This window comes from Mustela lutreola, chromosome 5 (genome assembly GCF_030435805.1).
Source record: "Mustela lutreola isolate mMusLut2 chromosome 5, mMusLut2.pri, whole genome shotgun sequence".
NCBI lineage: Eukaryota > Metazoa > Chordata > Mammalia > Carnivora > Mustelidae > Mustela > Mustela lutreola.
The window spans coordinates 89,288,911-89,307,704 of NC_081294.1; the positions used below are offsets into that span (position 1 = coordinate 89,288,911).

At 38.8% G+C, this 18,794-nt stretch overlaps 1 protein-coding gene and 1 long non-coding RNA gene across 4 annotated transcripts in view; one reads left to right on the plus strand and one right to left on the minus strand.

The window, feature by feature from the left end:
• The window catches only part of PDE4D (phosphodiesterase 4D), a 785,924-nt gene that overhangs the window by 549,893 nt on the left and 217,237 nt on the right, over positions 1–18,794 (minus strand). The gene's annotated exons all lie outside the window — the stretch shown is intronic.
• On the plus strand, positions 730–6,830 carry LOC131832264 (uncharacterized). The gene is made up of 4 exons (XR_009353969.1): positions 730–947; positions 2,351–2,594; positions 3,678–3,720; positions 5,486–6,830. It is a non-coding gene; the product is annotated as an uncharacterized LOC131832264 (long non-coding RNA).

The following is an 18,794-nucleotide window of genomic DNA, read 5'->3' on the forward strand; positions in this document are numbered from 1 at the left end:
AGCCGAAGGCAGAGGCTTTAACCCACTGAGCCACCCAGGTGCCCCAAGTAAAGGTTTTTAACTTAAGGAAAAGAACACAATGGGAACAGACCTTACTATTAAAGATATAAAAGAGTGTCAAGTGAAAGCTGAATTTCATTTGCCTTGTGTGTCTCCAAGCTTCAGATACAGGAGCATCGAAACTTGGAAGCTTCACGGAGGCAGAAGTAGAGTCAGGGAAAGCAGGGGCAAGGTGATAACACAGCTGGTCGACAACACATACAAATTGCCTGGGAGAAAGGTGAGTTTCCTGTGTGAGCATGGATGGGAGGATCGAGCACTGGCCTTTCAAAGATCAAGGAATAGCTTACATTCGCTCTGAGCCGCATTCGCTCTGAGCCAGATGGCACTGGCTGCTTCCTGTAACCTGAAAATTCTGATTCTGCAAGAAATTTGTACTCTTCTCTCTTAACCTCTGAGTTTCCAATTTACCTTCCTCTAAAGCAGTTAAATGTCTACACCCTTCAACTTAAGCTGTTACATCTTTAAAAATATGTTAGCCTATTTAAGGTTTTGAAATTTAAACAGTAAGTATCCAGAAGGTTTGCTAATGTCTCAGCCTAATACTACCAACTTTTGTGTACATATCTTCAGAGCTGTAAGACACTAAGCTCCCCTTGATGAAAACGGTTTCTCGAAATATGATATGCTAGAGCACTGACTTCACAATAATGTGAGGTCACGTGCGCTTGCCAAGATCTAAACAATACAAAATACAGAGTGGCAAGATTCATAATCAGAGTTCCAGAATGTCTCAGAATGGCCCTTTTTATACTTAATGTGTATATGGATCACCTAGGATCTTGTTAAACTGCAAACTGCAACTTGGTAGGTCTGGGATGGGGTCCAAGGATGAACATTTCTGCTGCTCAGGCTTCTGGTTCATGGGCCACACTTTGAGGAGCAAGGTAAGGCACATTTTCTGGGAAGTATCATTGCAGAATGTCTATTATTATACCAGTAATTACTTCGACATTTATTTGCTGAATTCATTAATATTTCTACTGATACAGATCATAGAATTTCTATTCTTCCTTTGAAAATTAAAATAAATGCTATCATGAAACAATAAGAATTAGACACCTAGTTCTTCTCTTTCCTCTGGTACTTAAGAGGATGACTTAATCTCTACAATCAGATTACTTCAAAGTACCAACAGACAATTCCATCAAAATTTATGACCAATTGTTGCACTGAATTAGCAGACTGATTTTATTTTTATTTATTTAGTACGTGAGGGACAGTCTATGATAATAAAATAATTACAATAGTTTTTTTCCCCAGGCACTCAGTTTATTGTAGCAACAATTCAGAGTCAGATATTGTCTGAAATGCCTTTGTAGTGCTATAAACGATTGATCATCATGTTTAGGAAATAGTCCCAAGGGGCTCAGGTCTGATAGTCCCCAAGTTGTTTGCTTTAGACCTTAGACCACATTTTAAGATATCTTTTAATGCTGTGCAAATCAAATACTACTGAATTTTTTCATGTATTCTCCAGAAAACATGAAAAAGTGACCGCGTTATTTAAGCCAGGATGTTTACTTCCCTACAGAAAAATCAGAATATCATCTTTTGAGTTTTAAGCTTTGTCTTAAATACAAGATCATTGGGGTAAGCTGGAATATTCTGGAATGGTAATTATTTTTGAGAGTTTGATATTCAGGATCTATTTATGCAGCTTCATTGTTTTGGACTGACAGAATTTGGCCTCCTATTCTGCATCTGAAGTGTTCTTTCCCCTCCCTCACTACCTTCAAGTCTTTACACAATGTCAGCGTGGAAGGCTACTCTATCAAACATTGCATTCCTTCCTGATATATCCCTGACTTATTTTTCCCCTTAGCACTTATCACTAACCAAAATACAATACACTTTACTTATTTTTCTTGCGTATTGTCTTCCTCCCCATTAGTGTTCATTGCTCGTATGACAAATGACCACAAACATAGTGGTTTAACAATAAAAATGTATTATTTTATAGTTCTATAGGTTGAAAGTCTAACACTCACTTGCCTAAAGTCAAGAAGTTGGCAGGGCTGCATTCCTTCCTGAAGGCTCTAGGGAAGAAATCTGTGTCTTTTCTTTTGCCAGATTCTAGAGGTCACCCACACTCCTTGGCTCATAGACCCCTTCTTCCATTCACAAAGCTGGAAACACTGCATCCTTCTGACCCTTCTGGTGTCATCTTATCTTTTTTTTTCACTGTTATAAGAGTCTGTGCTTTTAAGGACTCACGTGATTGGATTGGGTCCCCCAGGATAACCCAGAACAATCTACATCTCTCTCTTTTTTTTTTTTTCTTTTTTAGGATTTTATTTATTTATATGTCAGAGAAAGGGAGAGAGAGCACAAGCAGGGAGAGTAGCAGGCAGAAGGAAAAGCAGCTCCCCACCTTCCAACGCTGAGCGAAGAGCCCCACAGAAGACTTGATCCCGGGACCCTGGGATCATGACCTGAGCTGAAGGCAGACGCTTAACCAACTGAGCCATCCAGGCATCCCAGCAATCTATGTCTCAAGGTCTCAGTCACATCTGCAAAATCCCCTTTCCCATGTAAGACAATACATCCATAGGATCTGTCCATTAGGCAGTGAAACCTTTGTGGGGGCCATTATTCTGCCTACTGTACCCTTCACTATAATGCAACCTCCACGAGGTCATGACATTTTGTTTGCTTTGTTGTATCCTAAGCACTTAGAACAGCATCTTGCACAAGGTATGTGCTCAATAAATATTTTTTCAATGAATGCGTGAATGAAATCCAGATTTAGTTGATTATGAGCACATATTTGAAGCGTGCTGCTAGAACACAGGCCTCTACTAGCTGCATCTGAAGAGGCTATCCCTTGAATTAAATAGACCTTATTAGTCCTCATTTGAAAAACAAGGCGACCACTTTGTCCAATTCACAGAATCAATATGATTTACACTGAAATAATGTGAATATTCTTTAAAGAGATATAAAGGATTACCACTATACTTTTTAAATGGGTCTTAGTGTCCTTACCTAAAGAATATAAATTTCTTCGACCTCTAAATATCAGCAATCTTTTTTTTTTTTTAAGATTTATTTATTTATTTATTTATTTGACAGACAGAGAACACAAGTAGGCAGAGAGGCAGGCAGAGAGAGAGAGGAAGCAGGCTCCCCGCTGAGCAGAGAGCCCAATGCGGGGCTCGATCCCAGGACCCTGGGATCATGACCTGAGCCGAAGGCAGAGGCCTAACCCACTGAGCCACCCAGGCACCCCTAAGTATCAGCAATCTTGGTCAGAGGTTCTCTCTCCAGCTTTAGGAAACCCCATCCAAAAGGCTAGAATACATACTTGGGAAGACCATACAGTGAGACTGTAACCTTCCTTGATCTCTCTTCCTGCTAGATAAGCAATCCTGAAAGCCATACCCCCAGAGCAAATGCAGCATACCTGGACCATCTTAAGAGGGGTGGGAGAGCAGGAGGTCATAGGGTATCTCCAAACCTCAGTTTACTCCAGGCTTTTGACGATTTGAGCATATCAATTAATTTCTCCAAGGCTCCTATTCCCTACAATCTATCATTCTCAGTCACATGTTACTAAGAGATGCTGGCAAATAGTACAAAGGTACACTACCAACCTTATGTTTTATTTTCTTCAGAAAGAACCAGGACAGGATTCGTCTTGTAACACACTGGCTTCAGGTAAGACCAGTATACAACCAATAACAGAGTAAAGATACCAAACTCTCAACACTAGGCGAATGTTTTTGCTGAGTTTTCCATCCAAAGAAATGTCTTTCCAACTTTATTGAGAAAATTTTCCAATTTTATTAAGTTTAAAAATAAATCCAATATGCCTTTAAAACATAGAGATTGCCTGAACTCACATGTTTATATTTACTAGGAGAGTGAAAATCAAAATGTTTAAGATAGAATCTTCTGTTGTTTCAAAAAAAATTCTGTGATGCTAAGATTAGAGAACATTTATTTTTCTCCAGGATTGATGTAATTAAACATACTAAAGTAAGCAAAAACAGCAACAACAGCAAAAGTCTTTTTTTTTTAAAGATTTATTTATTTTAGAGAGAAAAAACACGAGCAAAAGCAGGAGGAAGGGCAAAGGGAGAGGAAGAGAAAGACTCCCCAGTGAGCCTGACATGGGGGCTTGATCTGAAGGCCCAGAGACCATGACCTGAGCCAAAACGAAGAGCTGGATGCTTAACTGACTGAGCCACCCAGGTGCCCCCAACAGCAAAAAAATCTTAATATAAGTATGGTTTGCTTTTGTGGATCTATGACTATATACAGATATCTGGAAACATTAGGATGTTTGGTGACAACCAAGCCAATCACTGTTAGTCAACAGGTATATGCATTGTAGTGAAAACCTAACTGCTAAATTGTTAAAATAATCCAGTCTTTCTTGAAATGGGGTCTCTAGACCAGCAACACTGGAGCCACCCGGGACTTGTTGAATGAACACAACTATGGGCTCACCACAGACACAGGATCAGAAACTTAAGGAGGGGGTCCACCGTGTGTGATTTTGATGTTAAGATAGGAGAAACCTTTGGCCAAAGTCATAATTGAATGCCTTTTTATTTTATTCCAAAATGTTGTGTCTTATTTGGGTTAAATTATATCTAAATTATATCTAAATTGTATTTTGGGTTGAATAATATCTAATTTGGTGTTAAATTATATCTAAATTTGGGTTAAATTATATCTAAATCATATGGGCAGGTTATTCTGGGTTAAATTATATCTAAATTGTATGGGCAGATTATTTTGAAAGCTGAACATTTGAATCTGCTGAAAATATGATAGGACCTTCTCATAGTCTGAATCTAAAAGTCTCATTTGCTCTTCAACAGGTAATAAAAATCACTCGTGCAAAAAAGCACTATATATTGTATTAAATTCTTTTTGAATATTAACAGAAATCTGGCATATTTTATTAGAATTCTTTTCTCGTTCTTTAGACATATTTTCCAGATTGATTTTTTCTCTCACCAAGAATATTGGGGTGAAACATGAAAAAGCAAAACCAAATAAAATTCTATTACACACAATCCTATTTTAAAAAATATGGGTCTTAAAAAATATGGGTATTTTTCCTTTGTGAGTTAAGTAAGCACAAAACACATATTTTGTGAGTTTTTTTTTTGTTTCTTAAAGATCAATTAACTAATTAATTAATTAATTTAGAGAGTGTGAGCGAAGGGAGGGGCAGAGGGAGACAGAAAGAGAGAATCCCAAGCAGATTATCTGCCCCACATATGCAGTCCCACTCAGGGCTTGATCCCACCATGCTTGAGATAAATGACCTGAGCCAAACAAATCAAGAGTGCATTGCTTCTCTCACTGAGCCACCCAGGGGTCCCACAAACCACATGTACTATATTATCTAGTGTTTTATTTGAGTAACTAAAAATATTTTAGTTACATAACATTTGCTATAATCAAGGTGGAGCCAACGTGCTGAGAGAACACAGATCACGGAGCAACTCATTCTTCCCGGAGAACCAGGGACAGCGGCCCGGAAGAGGCAATATCGATCTGCTGGATGATGAGTTTCCCGGGTACAGAACAGGACTGAAGACATTCTCCACAAAACTTGCATGCACAAGAACACCCTGTCATGAAGTAGTGGGGTGAATCTGCCAGGGGTGGAGTTTCGCCACGCAAGACTTCCTGCGAGTTAAGTTTTTGTTTCGTTTTTTGTTTGTTTTATTTTTTTTTTTTTGTTTTGTTTTTTTGTTTTTTTTTTTCCTTGAAGGTAGCAAGCTGAGAGCCAATAAGAGTTTCTAGGCAGTGAATTTATGTAACACATAAATTCAGGAAGATAGGTTCTGAGCTCTGGACTGTATCTCACACAGAATGTTGTCAGAGAATCCTAGCAACTTCTAAACTGACAAAAGACCAGGCCACTTCAGGAGTGACGGAGATAAAAGCAAGACGTTGAGAGGCATTTGAGCTGGGTGTGAATGTGATGGCCAAGAATGTGAGAGTGTGAGGGGTGAGATGGGAAACAAGGTGGGATTTTAAACTTCTTATTGAGTATTTCTTAATACTAGGTGTAATGCTTATATTTGCATTTGTTTTCCACGCAAATTGTTGGAAGCTAAAAAAGGCTTTTATGCTTACATTGCAACTTGGGGGGCGGGGCAGGGCATGTATCCTCTCATGTATCCAGCTGGTTCAAATGATCACTCTTCAAAATGACAGGAACAGGTGGAAAGTAGTAACACTGGGAGGCAGAGCAGGTGTGGCGGAAGCATTACTTAACCAGCACTTCTGTGAGTGGAGGTTAGTGAGTCTTTGAAGGGGTGAGTAGAGTCACTGGGGAGTTAAATGTGCTGCCTCCTGGGGCCTTTCTCCTGAAATTTTCTTGTCATTGGCCCAAGTATCTGGCCTGGGCACGAGATTTTTAAATCTTCCCTGATGATTTAAGGTGGGTGAGAAATATTGTTTGAAACTATAAGTGAAGGCTTTCTCAGTTAGATAATGTTGCTTTAAATTTTCATCCTGTTGATTTGTCTAATAATCTGTTGTAATGCTAATGAAACAAGAGTGTCATATAGTGACCTTCTAGGGATGATGCAAAGGCAAATAGGATAGGATGTGTGAAAGTACTTTGATAGGGTGCCTGGGTGGCTTAGTTGGTTAAAGCTGCTGCCTTCCGCTCAGGTCATGATCTCAGGGTCCTGGGATAGAAGCCCACATCAGGCTCCTTGCTGAGCAGAGAGCTGGCTTATCCCCTGCCTTCCATTCCCCCTGCTTGTGCTTGTTCTCTCCCCCTCTCTCTTTCTGTCAAATAAATAAATAAAAATCTTAAAGAAAAAAAAGTGCACTGTGCTGGTATTTGTTTAGGACCTCTTATCAGCATGAGCATTTCAAAAATTTCTTATGAGGGTAAAAACTTATAAAGTATTGGGAAAAATGCAACAAAAGAGCATACTTTCTTCACATTTATCTTTAACACATAGGCTATAAACTTTTCATAAAGACTATATGCCACAACTTATAATAAATGTGTCCTTTTTTATTTACACGAGTAGCTATAGGTCTAAAAGGCATCAGAGAGGCTGTAAATGAAAACTGAATATTAACACTTATCTTTGGGGGGTTTCACTTTTCTTTATAAAGTCTTCTAAATGATAGATCCCACAGATCCTAAAGTCTCCCTAAGCTGAAAAAGTCTCCCTTTGCTTTGCACATATTTGATACTCAAAAAAGATTCTGTAAATGCTTGAAAAACTAAGGCACATGTACAGTGTCAATATATCATCCTAACCTCGCATTATTTGGGGCTGGGTTGTGCTGAAGAAATTGATCTCTTACAAGCCTTAAAGAACAGTGACCAAAATCTATCAGCATGAAAATCTGGGCAAAGATGTCACTACAATGCTCATAAATAATTAAAATGCCTAAAAAGTTAACAAGGCAAGAAACAACAAATGTTGGAGAGGATGTGGAGAAAGGGGAACCCTCTTACACTGTTGGTGGGAATTCAAGTTGGTGCAACCACTTTGGAAAACAGTGTGAAGATTCCTCAAAAAATTAAAAATAGAGCTACCCTATGATCCAGCAATTGCACAAAGCAATATCTTTGGTATTACCCCAAAGATACAGATGTAGTGACAAGAAGGGCCATATGAACTCCAATTTTCATAGAATCAATGTCCACAATAGCCAAACTGTGGAAAGATCCAAGATGCTCTTCAACAGATGATGGATGAAGATGTCCATAAACACAATGGAATATTACTCAGCCCTCAGAAAGGAATACCCAACTTTTGCATCAATGTGAATGGGACTGGAGGAGATTATGCTGAGTGAAATAAGTCAAGCAGAGAAAGTCAATTATCATGTGGTTTCACTTCCTTGTAGAACATAAGGAATAGCATGGAGGACATTAGGAGAAGGAAGGGAAGAATGAAATAGGGGAAACCAGAAGGGAAGATGTACAATGAAAGACTAGGGACTCCAGGAAACAAACTGAGGGTTTTAGAGGGGAGGGGGGTGGAAGGATGGGTTGGCCTGATAATTGGTATTAAGAGGTATATGTATTACATTGAGCATAGGATGTTATATGTAAATAATGAAACTTGGAACACTACGTCCAAAACTAGTGATGTACTGTGTTGTGACTAACATAATTTTAAAAAAAAGATAAGTTCTTAAAAAATAATTAAAATGGCTAAAACAAGGAATGAAAATATTTCCTTAGGGCACTGAGGTAAATATGATTTTAAAAATTATTATAAGAAAGAAGCCATAGAGAAAAAGCAGAAAACAATGCTGGAAGTTCAAAAAAAGAAAAGAAAAAAAAAAGAGGCAATTTCAAAATATAGGGCTCATTATAGCATATTATATTTTAAAAATAATAAGGATACAAAACAAAAGAATAGATTATGGTAATTCTAGAGGCAGAAATTAGACTAACAGCAAGTACATTTAAAGTTTTCATCTATAATCTGTGATTAGAAAGGATAGTTCTTACTTTCTCCTAAAGCTTTTCAACATGAGTATTAGAACTTCCCAGGTCAGGATCCAATTCAGATCTCTCAACTCTGTGTATTTATAATATTTAACTTCCCCATTTTTCAGATCTCTTAGATTTCAGCTTATATGGCTTATTTCTAAAGATTTTATTCCACTTATTCCACTTGCAGGGTTTTAGAAATGAACTCTCTTTTCTTTTTAATATGAGGTTTACTGTGTACCTACTGCAGTGAATGACATTATGAAAAAAGACACATAATTTTGTAGTTCTATATTCTCTGTGAATTAGCTCATCAATTTGTTTACCACTACAAATCTGGGACATCCTATGTGAAGTAGGATCTCAGTTCTAAATATAATACTGTTCCGTATATGATGTTCAACATACAGTTAGTATATGAACCACTGTTAAGCTGCAATAAATATCCACCCCCAATTTAAACAGGCTTATTCTGAATTTGCAGAAGCTTTAACATAGTTTATTGAATAGTTAAGCAAATATATGTATGTGTGTATGTGTATATGTACTCACACCAACATATACCTATTCCACTGAATGGCTAAGGCAAAGTCAGGATAGAACATGAGGATGAACATTGTCCTGGCTGCAAAAAAGCATTTGTTAGAGAGAATAAGGGTTACAATGACCTGAATGATGACAAAGAGCTCAGGAAAAGAAAATGGGACTGCAGAAGATATGCTTTAATAGTTTTGGCCAGCTCTCAGCTAGTCTAGCTTTAATCTACATTATGTATGAGCAGGAATTTTGTATTTCAAATAGAATTATTAATCAGAAAATTAATTATGAATCAAAAGAGTTTACATGTAGTATATCATGAGAGTAGGCTTAATTGTCTACTTCATAGACTAAAGTAATGCAGGTATTAAAAAAAATTTATCATTGGAAAAATTTCCTAAGTGTGTCCCTACTTTTTCTAATTTGGTTACTTGCAAACAGTAAGAATTTAGTATTCTAAATTTTGTTGAAGACATTTGCTCTCATGATTCTGAAGGCTAGCTGAAATTTATGTGTTTTTGTCTTAATTTGTGTGACAACTTGTTTCTCAAAAATAAAATAACTTCCAAGGTTTCATCATTATGGAGACAATTTTGGGTAAAAATTTAGAGTAATAAATAATTTATATGAGGATTTTTTTGTTTGTTTCTGACAGCCATCACTTGTACAATTGCAATTACTCAGTAAATAAGAGGCCCACAATGTCTTTTTTGACATGACAAAAATTCTAACATTTAAATTTAAATATTTTATGTGAAAAGGCACAGCTACAACATCATTCTAGAACTAAGGACTATTGTGTGATAACCATAATTCCTCTTTCTCAAAATAAGAATACTTGTTTTGTTCTTTGTTATATTCACCTGTTCATTTTCCAGTGTTGTTCACACCAAACAACAAATCTATAGCAGATGTATTTACATTTTACTGTTACAGGGAAATGATCTGTGATGCAAATGAGGATAAGCATATTTAAATTGAGGTTAGACATCCCAGTTCTCTCCTATTTTCCATTGTTGAAATAAAATATCAACTGAAAAGTAATATATGTGGTTGGTTGGTAAGTGTGTTTCACTGAGTAAACCAAACAGCTTCCTAGGATGTCTTGCAGAAAAATTCCTCACTCTAAAATTCACTTAGCACTTAAAACTGGCAGCTAAAGTAGTGCCAAATTACTGTGGGAGCAATCACAGAAATAAAGAAAGTTCTTTGGTTTAAGCTTCTCCATGATGAAGCGTGGAAAACATTTATGAGGACCCAGTAGCCTAAGAGAGGAGCCCAGATCACTTGTGGTCCAGGCCTACATTACATTTCCAACAGTTTATTTGTCATGGACAACCACAACACTCAGCTTCAGCATGTCCATATGGAAGTGTCATTAAACTCTAGAACCTGTAAGCTCTCCTGTGCCCTTAGCTCAATGACTAGCCTACTAGTTGATCAGGGTATCTGCTTCACCCTAACATCCACACCAAATAAATCTCCAAGTCCAGTGAATCTGCTTTCTGACCAGCTAATTTCTCAATCTTTTTACTTGTCTGCATCATCACCTTGCTGCTGATCCAAGTGATAAATACTTGTCTGACTTGTGACAACGTCTCTACTGGTCTCTCCTCCAGCACCACGCTTCTGCAATTCAGTCTCTATAAAGGGCAGCCCAAACCTACAACCTTAAAGCCTTTCCCATTTTGTTGGAATAAAGTCCTGAATCCTTAGTATGGCTACCATGGCCTCCCCACCAAACATTTTTCCCCCTCTTCCATGACTTCTTTGGCAGCTTCATCTCTATCTCTCTCCAGAACCTCTGTAGTCACCATCTCACCCCCATCTCCACCAGATGGGGCTATGGTCAGTCACTAGAGAGCTCTAAGAACTCACTGCCTTAACTGCCTTAGTACTTTGCATATGTTCTTCCCAGTCTGCCCTTGCATCATCTAGTTTCTACTCACCTGGGAATTCTAGCACCTCTTCCGTGAACTCTTCCAAACCACCCCTGGCCCATGCCATCAAGTCTAGGAGAGCTGCTCTCATAGCATCTGCCTTGTCTGAAAGTACTAAACTTCAGTTACTGCTTGTTTATTCATGTAGCTTTACCACCGGACCTCTGTCTTCACAAGGACCACGGCTGTGTATGTCTTGCACATTTGTCCAGCGCTGTGCATTAGAGTGAGACGTTTGTGGCAGATATTCCACAAATATTTGTGAAATGAATGTATCTGAATGGAGTTATGTACAAAGGCCTGGGAGTTCACATTTCTGTTGATGACCTTAGCTATCTGGTCAAAGTACTGCAGGAAATAGTACATGATAATTAGCTGATAGCTTTTTAAAAAGTTACCTCCCTGCTACAAAGTTTCACCACCCTGCTCCCTGCACCCCTCCCCAACCCCCCCCCCCCCCACAACGCCCTCCCAAATCCAGTAAGTGGTTAGATTTAAATCTATCTGCCTTCTTTCAGGCTTGGTAAGAACTGTAGCAACCATTGTTATATTTAAGAAAATTAAATTACTAATATCGGTCTACCCATTTCTCCAAGAAAATGAAATTACTTCTCTACAGAATTAAAACACCATTTCCTTGAACTTGATGAAGAAGCCAATTTTCTATTGTGTTTCCTGCCTCAAAAAAGAATATGTGTCTAGACATAACATTAGTGAAGTTTTTTCATGAGATACCCTTTCCATTAGAACAAACCCCATTATTCCTACGCAATGACATAAATAGCTCACTGTACTTTTTGGCCTCTTAATTTAAAAAAACAAAAAGTGAAAGATATTCTAACTCCTATCTCCAAATACAGAATTCTGCTTTAACAACAACAACAACAAACACCCCACTTTGGATGTGTATACATTTCTCCAAATTTCTAAATGTTGCCATAATTCAACTTGAGAGGTGCTGAACAAGTTTGCCTTGCGGTATTCTTTGTAGTAACAGTTGTCAGACTTTAGCACACCTCAGAATCTCCAGGAGAGTTTTTTAAAATGCAGGTTTCTGGGTTCACCCCCAGAGTCTCTGATGCCTTAGACCTGAGACAGAACCTGAAAATTTGCATTTCTAACAAGTTCCCAAGTGATACCTATGCAGCTGACCTGGAGACCACACTTGGAGATGTAAAACAGTTTGCTGCCTAAAAACGTGAAAGATGTACTCAGTGCTGAAACTTAACTGCACAAGGGCACATCACTTTATTAAAAAGAAGCTTCTTTTTGCAAGCTTAAAAAATGAAATGGAAAAACAACATGAAGTAGGGAGGTTTTACCTTCAACCACAAACATGTTTTGCCTTGGTTATGAGTTCTTTGTTCAGGAGCCAAGGTGGCAATAAAGTTGGCACAAGGAATAGGAGCCATGTGTTTAATATGATGCTAGTGTAGCCCTTGTAAACCCCAGAACAAGGAGAGTCCACACATGAGCTTATCCGCAGGAAGTTCTAGTTCCTTCTCTTGCTACCTAGATGGTGCTGCTCATTCTAAGTTCTCAGAGCCACAAAGGAAGAGGAAGATTTTCTTTCCATCCTGTCACATCCTCCTCCACTTAAACCATTTTACAGCCTTACCTTATAGAAGCAATCTTAATCCTTTTTAAACCATAGAACTAATTGTAAGGTCCACCAACAAAGTGGCATTTTGGAATCTCTTTGCTACAAAGACTTTCCATTACTCTGTGTTCCTCTGCAGAATCGTTGTGCTGAGAAGAGCAAGTTGAAATCCCTATCTTGAGCTGAGCTTGTTAGGAGGGTTATTTTTGTCTTACAGATTTTGTATTTTAATCTTCTTAGAATTTCTTAGGAAGTTCTAATGCTCATCGGTTCTGGTATAAGCTGAGTCAAATCAAGGGTCTCAGAATTTAAAGAAAGTGATGCCATTAGAGCGGAATCCTGAAGAAATCAGGCACATCATGCTGTGACTATTACAAGGCACTATGTAAGTTTCCATTCTTCTCAAAGGTTCTTTCAGACTTGGGATCTTTGCCTTGTTCACTGCTATATTCCTGTGTTTTAAAATCCCCCCTAAATATAAAGGAATCAATACATAATATTTTGCCTGACTGGCTTTCACTATAAGCTTTACAGGTGGCACACAATAAAAATTAAGGAAATGTAGCATTACACTGAAATTCATGAATTAAATGTTACAAAAATTGAGATTGCTCCTACAAATGAAAAATAAATTGAACCAGAAGATAGGTTGTGTTTTATTTGCTTGTTTAGAGAAGTAGAGAGAGATGGGGGTGGGAAGAGGGAAGGGGAGAGGGAGAGAGAGGATCCTAAGCAGGCTCCAAGCCCAGCACAGAGCCTGGCACCTGGCTTCATCTCACAACCCTGAGATCATGACCTGAGCCAAAATCAGAAGTTGTACACTTAACCAACTTGGCCACCCAGGTGCCCCAAAGATTCCTTATTAGAATATTACCTCCTCTACTCCCCAGTGTACAAATATAACTATCACTAGACCCAGGGGCAAATACTCAATATAAATAAGTATTTACATTGCAGTTCTGTATTGCCCAAGCTAGTAACACTTTTTTTTTCCTTCCAACTTTAAATTGTCACTTTATAAATGGAAAAAACTTCCCCATGGCAAACACTTCCCCCACTTCACCCCCCAACACCCTTTACATAGGAGACACAGTTTTGGCTAAATCCTTTTTAGTTGTGTAGTAAGAGCACAGATTTACTAGGTAGACAAATGTGAAGGCCACTTCTGTTTAACACTAATAATTTCCTCAAGGCTTCTTCTCCATTTTATAGTTATCAGTTTATCTATCTTTACAGCCCCTTCTGTTGCAACTAGCTACTCCCTAGACTCAGCCTGTCTGTGTTCATGAAAGAATCGAGCCAGGGAGGAATCCATTACACGAACTTTAGGTGCAACTGAGTCAGGCCATTCAGATATGTCCCTACAGGTCAGCCTTGACTGCTGGCCCCTCAGTAATCTCCTCTTCTACCCAGATTACTCAACTTCTGAGGTCTGCTTCACAGACACTAGACCCTGCGTCAAATGCCCAAATTAGGAGAGCCTCATGCTGCAAGGCTTTATTGCCCTTACTAGCTTTGGATCTCCTGTAACCCAATACCTCCTAATCCAAGGCAGACTCTCTTAGGCCCTTTGGATACTCTTCCTCATAAACCAGTTCTCCCAAGTTCCTTCTAGCACCTAAATTCGATTTTTTTCCTCCTGGGTTCTCATTTCTTTCCCAGTTCCTGTTGCTGAAATACCACTGAACCCCGCATGGGCACCCCCAAATCCCGGCAAGTTATACTCTTGCTGTCTTAAATTCATTTTCAGGGCTAAAGGCATAGCAATGACTAGTCAGCATCCAACAAGCACACTGGACAGACAGGACATAAATTGGGGTGGAGAGAGGTCAGAGATAAGGCTCTAGGTGCTAAAACATATTTCCACAGAATAATATAATTGGTGAATTCTCACATCCAGCAAGGACCAAATCGATGTACTATTTTAGCACTCCCGCAAGAATTCTCCTACGTCATTGCTGCACAGAGTTTTATTTTATGGAAAAGTTCCATGCTTTTTAACATACTATATCATCTCCTCATGCCAAGTAGTTTTGCATTTTAAGAATTATAAAATGTACTCATCAAAAATTTTGGCACACCATGTGCTGTGTATTACATGTTTATATATTTTAAAAATCCTGAACAAATCTCCCGTGAGGTTCTGTTTAAACTACAAACACCAGCACAGCAAAGTCTGATAGAAACCCAGGAAGACTCACAGAAGACTAGCACCTGCCCCACAGGTACAATACTTTGAAATTTTGTTGAAATACTTTGAAAATCGGCTGTGCACTGTAAAAGAACAAAGGAGGTCTAGAATATTTCCTTCTTCTGTACATGAAAGCCTCAGAAATGAAATGTCCAAACCTCTTCTAGAAATAAAAATCAATTGAGAAGAGCAGCCCAGAAAGCATTAATGCAATCAGTCTGTATGCTGCCAGCTAATTTACAATCCATGACAAGCAAGAGCCAAGTGAGAGTTATTTACATTCGTTCTTCTGGTATAATAGGAGGGATGAGAGTGAACAGGACCTGCTGAATCAGATCATATTTGACTGAGGAGTGACAGAGGCGTTTTCTTCAATTAATTGCCAGCTGCATAACTTGAGCTAATGCCAGCTGGGCTTTCGTCATGAAGTGACAGAAAAATAAATTATTCTGTACTCCGGTGCTGACTGTGATGTAGTTAATTCATCCATCCAAAGCTGGAGGAGGGAGAGAGGCAGTGGTGATGCTACCTGAATTTTATGAGTGTATTTTGGCAACTGTTTAAAAAATACTGAGTTAATGTTAATTATTAAAGTGTCTAAACAGATCCATTTAGGCTCAAATACATATTTGGATGAACAGATTCTTCGAAGGGATGAACCAAAGAGGAGAGAAGTGGCCTGGTCAAGGTCATGATCTCTTTCACCATTAGTGAAATCCATACTCACATTCAAGTCACATGGTCAAAGGCGGGAAAAGCCAAAAGGGTTTTATTAAGGGATATTGATATGGGGAAATTCTCAAGGAGGGAAAAAGTGATGACTCCAGTGACGTAAAGAAATCCAGTATAAGGTTTAAAGGAGTCAAACATCTGCTGGTGCATTCAGAAGAGATTAACAGGCCCAGCTGCCGGGACTTTTTGAGTGAGGTGCCTGTCCTGGTGGTCACAAGTCCATGTGTCTTCTGGCTGCCTTGCCACATTCCCGTCTGTCTGGATGGAAGGGTGCCCACCCACAAGCCAGACCTTTTCATTACGGGAAAGTTTCCGAGGTTCCATGTATCAGGCAAACTTTGCTTACCCATCACTTCATATAAACACCTCTTCTATGGAGATTTCTTACAGAAAAACCCACTTGAAAACATCTAACCAAAGAAACGAAGGTCAGAAAAACAGAAGCTCCATGGGAATCTAGGTATGGAATATACAGACTTAAAAGAAGCCCTCCAAATGAGGAAGCAGTAGTAGCTTGACCTCGGAATTCTTTGCTGTCTGCTCCCTCAGTTTTCAAACTGTAGCCCTGGAAATATAAACACACAATTCTAAACATTCACAGGCCTGTGGCAGCAAAATGTCACAAGCCAGCTTCACAACTGGGGCGTGCAGACCATAAATTCTGCGGTGGCAAGAGGGGAGGTCCAGAAATGGCCCATCATGTTCAGCACCCCTCAGCAAAGAAAACTGGGCCCAAGCAAGAGGCCACTGGCAGCCCACTCCTGGATTTTCTCATCCATTGAAGAAGGATCCCAAGGATTGAATTACCCAGTTGACGCTAGTTCTTCCTGTGCCAGGGGGCAAAAGTTAGAAGACTGCCGAAGGCCATAGCGGCTTTGGATTTTGGCAGAACTGCCTGGTCTCCAGTGTGGTCATGAGCACTCCCATTCCGACACACGGTTTAGAGAAGGACTTGGGGACAACCCGCCCAGGGTTTGACTCTAACTGTCAGCAGAGAGAAACACCTAATTTGGCCATGCGCAACTGATGAGACACAGTCTTTGCTACTGGCAACACATAATGGAAAGGGTAAAACAAGAAAACCATCACCGTTAGGTACCTTCAGAGCAATGGAGAGCAGTGCCTACAACCACCTGGTACCCTGTTCCATTAGTAGTTGGTTAGTCTGGGAGTCTCTAAGCCATTAACTGAAAACTATCTTCACAGTGACTCCTGGGGGAGGTGAGCTGTTAGCAAGCTGAATTAACAACTCCTTTTTTTTTTTTTTTAAACAACTCCTTTTTCAGCTGCCATATGTAGTGGCAATGGGCAGCCTAAGTGGAAATCCCTTCCAAGCCAGTGATTTTTAGCCAGAATATAGGTGAAATATCTAAGCATGAGTATTGCATGACATTGTTTCCCAAGTATTAGCTTACTTCTTTCTTGTAATGGGAAACACTTTAGTTTATTTTCCAGCTCCCTCTACCTCACAACCAAATATACAACTGGAAACAGAAAATTCTCGTCATTCCTATTAAAGAACTTTGTTTTGTTTCTGTAATCTTCATAGGGAGCAGAGACTCTTCTTCTGGAATAATACTTATACCTGGGACAAATGATACGTATGGATGTATTATCAGACTCTCTGACTGAAACACAAACATACATAGTTCATTATTGCTTTCATTCAGGGCCTGATTATCTGATCAGTGATTCATCATCTTCTCCATTTTTCCCCTTTAATATTCTCTTTATCAAAAAAAAAAGAAATGAAAAAACTGGAAACTGAAGAAAGCATGTGCCTGGTTTGATGCTAGATAGTATTTATACATTTCATCTTTAAACCTAACAACCTCCTGAGGGTAATACCCACTTAACATGGAGAGTGAGAGAAGCGCAGTGGCAGAGAGATGCACCAAAACATCGTTTCCTCCAAGGCTTACTTGATGGAATAACCTGATTTAAGAGATGCTCAGATACTTTGTTTTAGCCTGTCATTCTTTTAAGCTCTCCATGTACTTATCTTCCTTTTAAGACTGTGATTGCCTTGAAGGTAGGACATGCCTCTTCCTCACCTTTTCTCACCCACACTGCCCTGAACAGTGCCTGGCCCCTGGTAGACCATCACATATGCTAGCAGTAAGTGGAAACCATGCAGCCTGTAGGCAACAGCACTGGGTTTTCAATCTATGAATGTCTGATTCCAACACATACCAAGTAAAAACCAATGGAGTTTATCAGTAATATTTGGCAGAAGAATAGGCATTGAGAAGAGTTTATCCAGTTTCATTCTGGATAGTTCACAACCAAGAAGTTCTCAAAGCCTAAATGCTGACAGAATCCATGTGACCAGCTTAGCTCTCTTTGCCAAAACCACAGATAACTAGAAACTAAAGATTCAGGTGAGAACCAGCTTCAAGGAACAGGAGGCTTCATTAAACAAGTGAAAGAGCACTTAATCTGTTAAACTGTAGGTTGGCTTTTCCCCTGGATTATAGGAGAAATACTCCAACATCCATATTACTTTGAGAACTATATTGAGTAAAGCCCTAAGTGTTCTCTGCATGAAAAATTCTAGTTTTTCCTTACTATACAAATACACAGCATAAATGTAATCACAATGGCATTTCTTTTCACAGCATCATTTAAAAACACAAACCTCTGAAGAAGAAGGATTTTGACCAACTAAGTAAAACAGCTTTAAATAAACTACTAAATAATACTAATACTAAATAATACTAAGCTACTAAATAATAAACTAAAGCTTTAACAAAAAAAAACTACAGGCCCAAAACCTGAGAGAAATTTTTAGAGGTAGCTTTGCTGATGGAGGATAATATCAGCTCATATCAGCTTCCTCTCCAAACTCTGGTTCCCCTACCTCCCGCCTGACGTATAACTAATGTTCACAATAGAAACACATTTAAGCTAAAAAGATGAATAGGTAGAAAACAGTTGTTTGACTTAAAATGCAGCAGTGTAACTAGGAGAAGGCCAGTTTCACTTCTGTAGTAAGCACAGTAGATACCTTGCTCAGGGCCCATAATACTATTAGAAACTTATGAAAATGTATTCATTTCTTTTAAAATTAAAAAAAAAAAAATTGAACACAACCCAGGTTATATTTGTTTTATACCTATGTAGTTTAAAGTATAATTTTTAGTATTTTTTCATAGGAAGAAGAGGCCCACAAAGCCCAAGTGAATAGAGACCACAGAAGTCAGAGTATATTCCCCAGCGAGGGTATTTTTGATCTTAATGAATTTGTTACGGCATTATTATTTGTTGGGATTATTTCAGCCATCTATT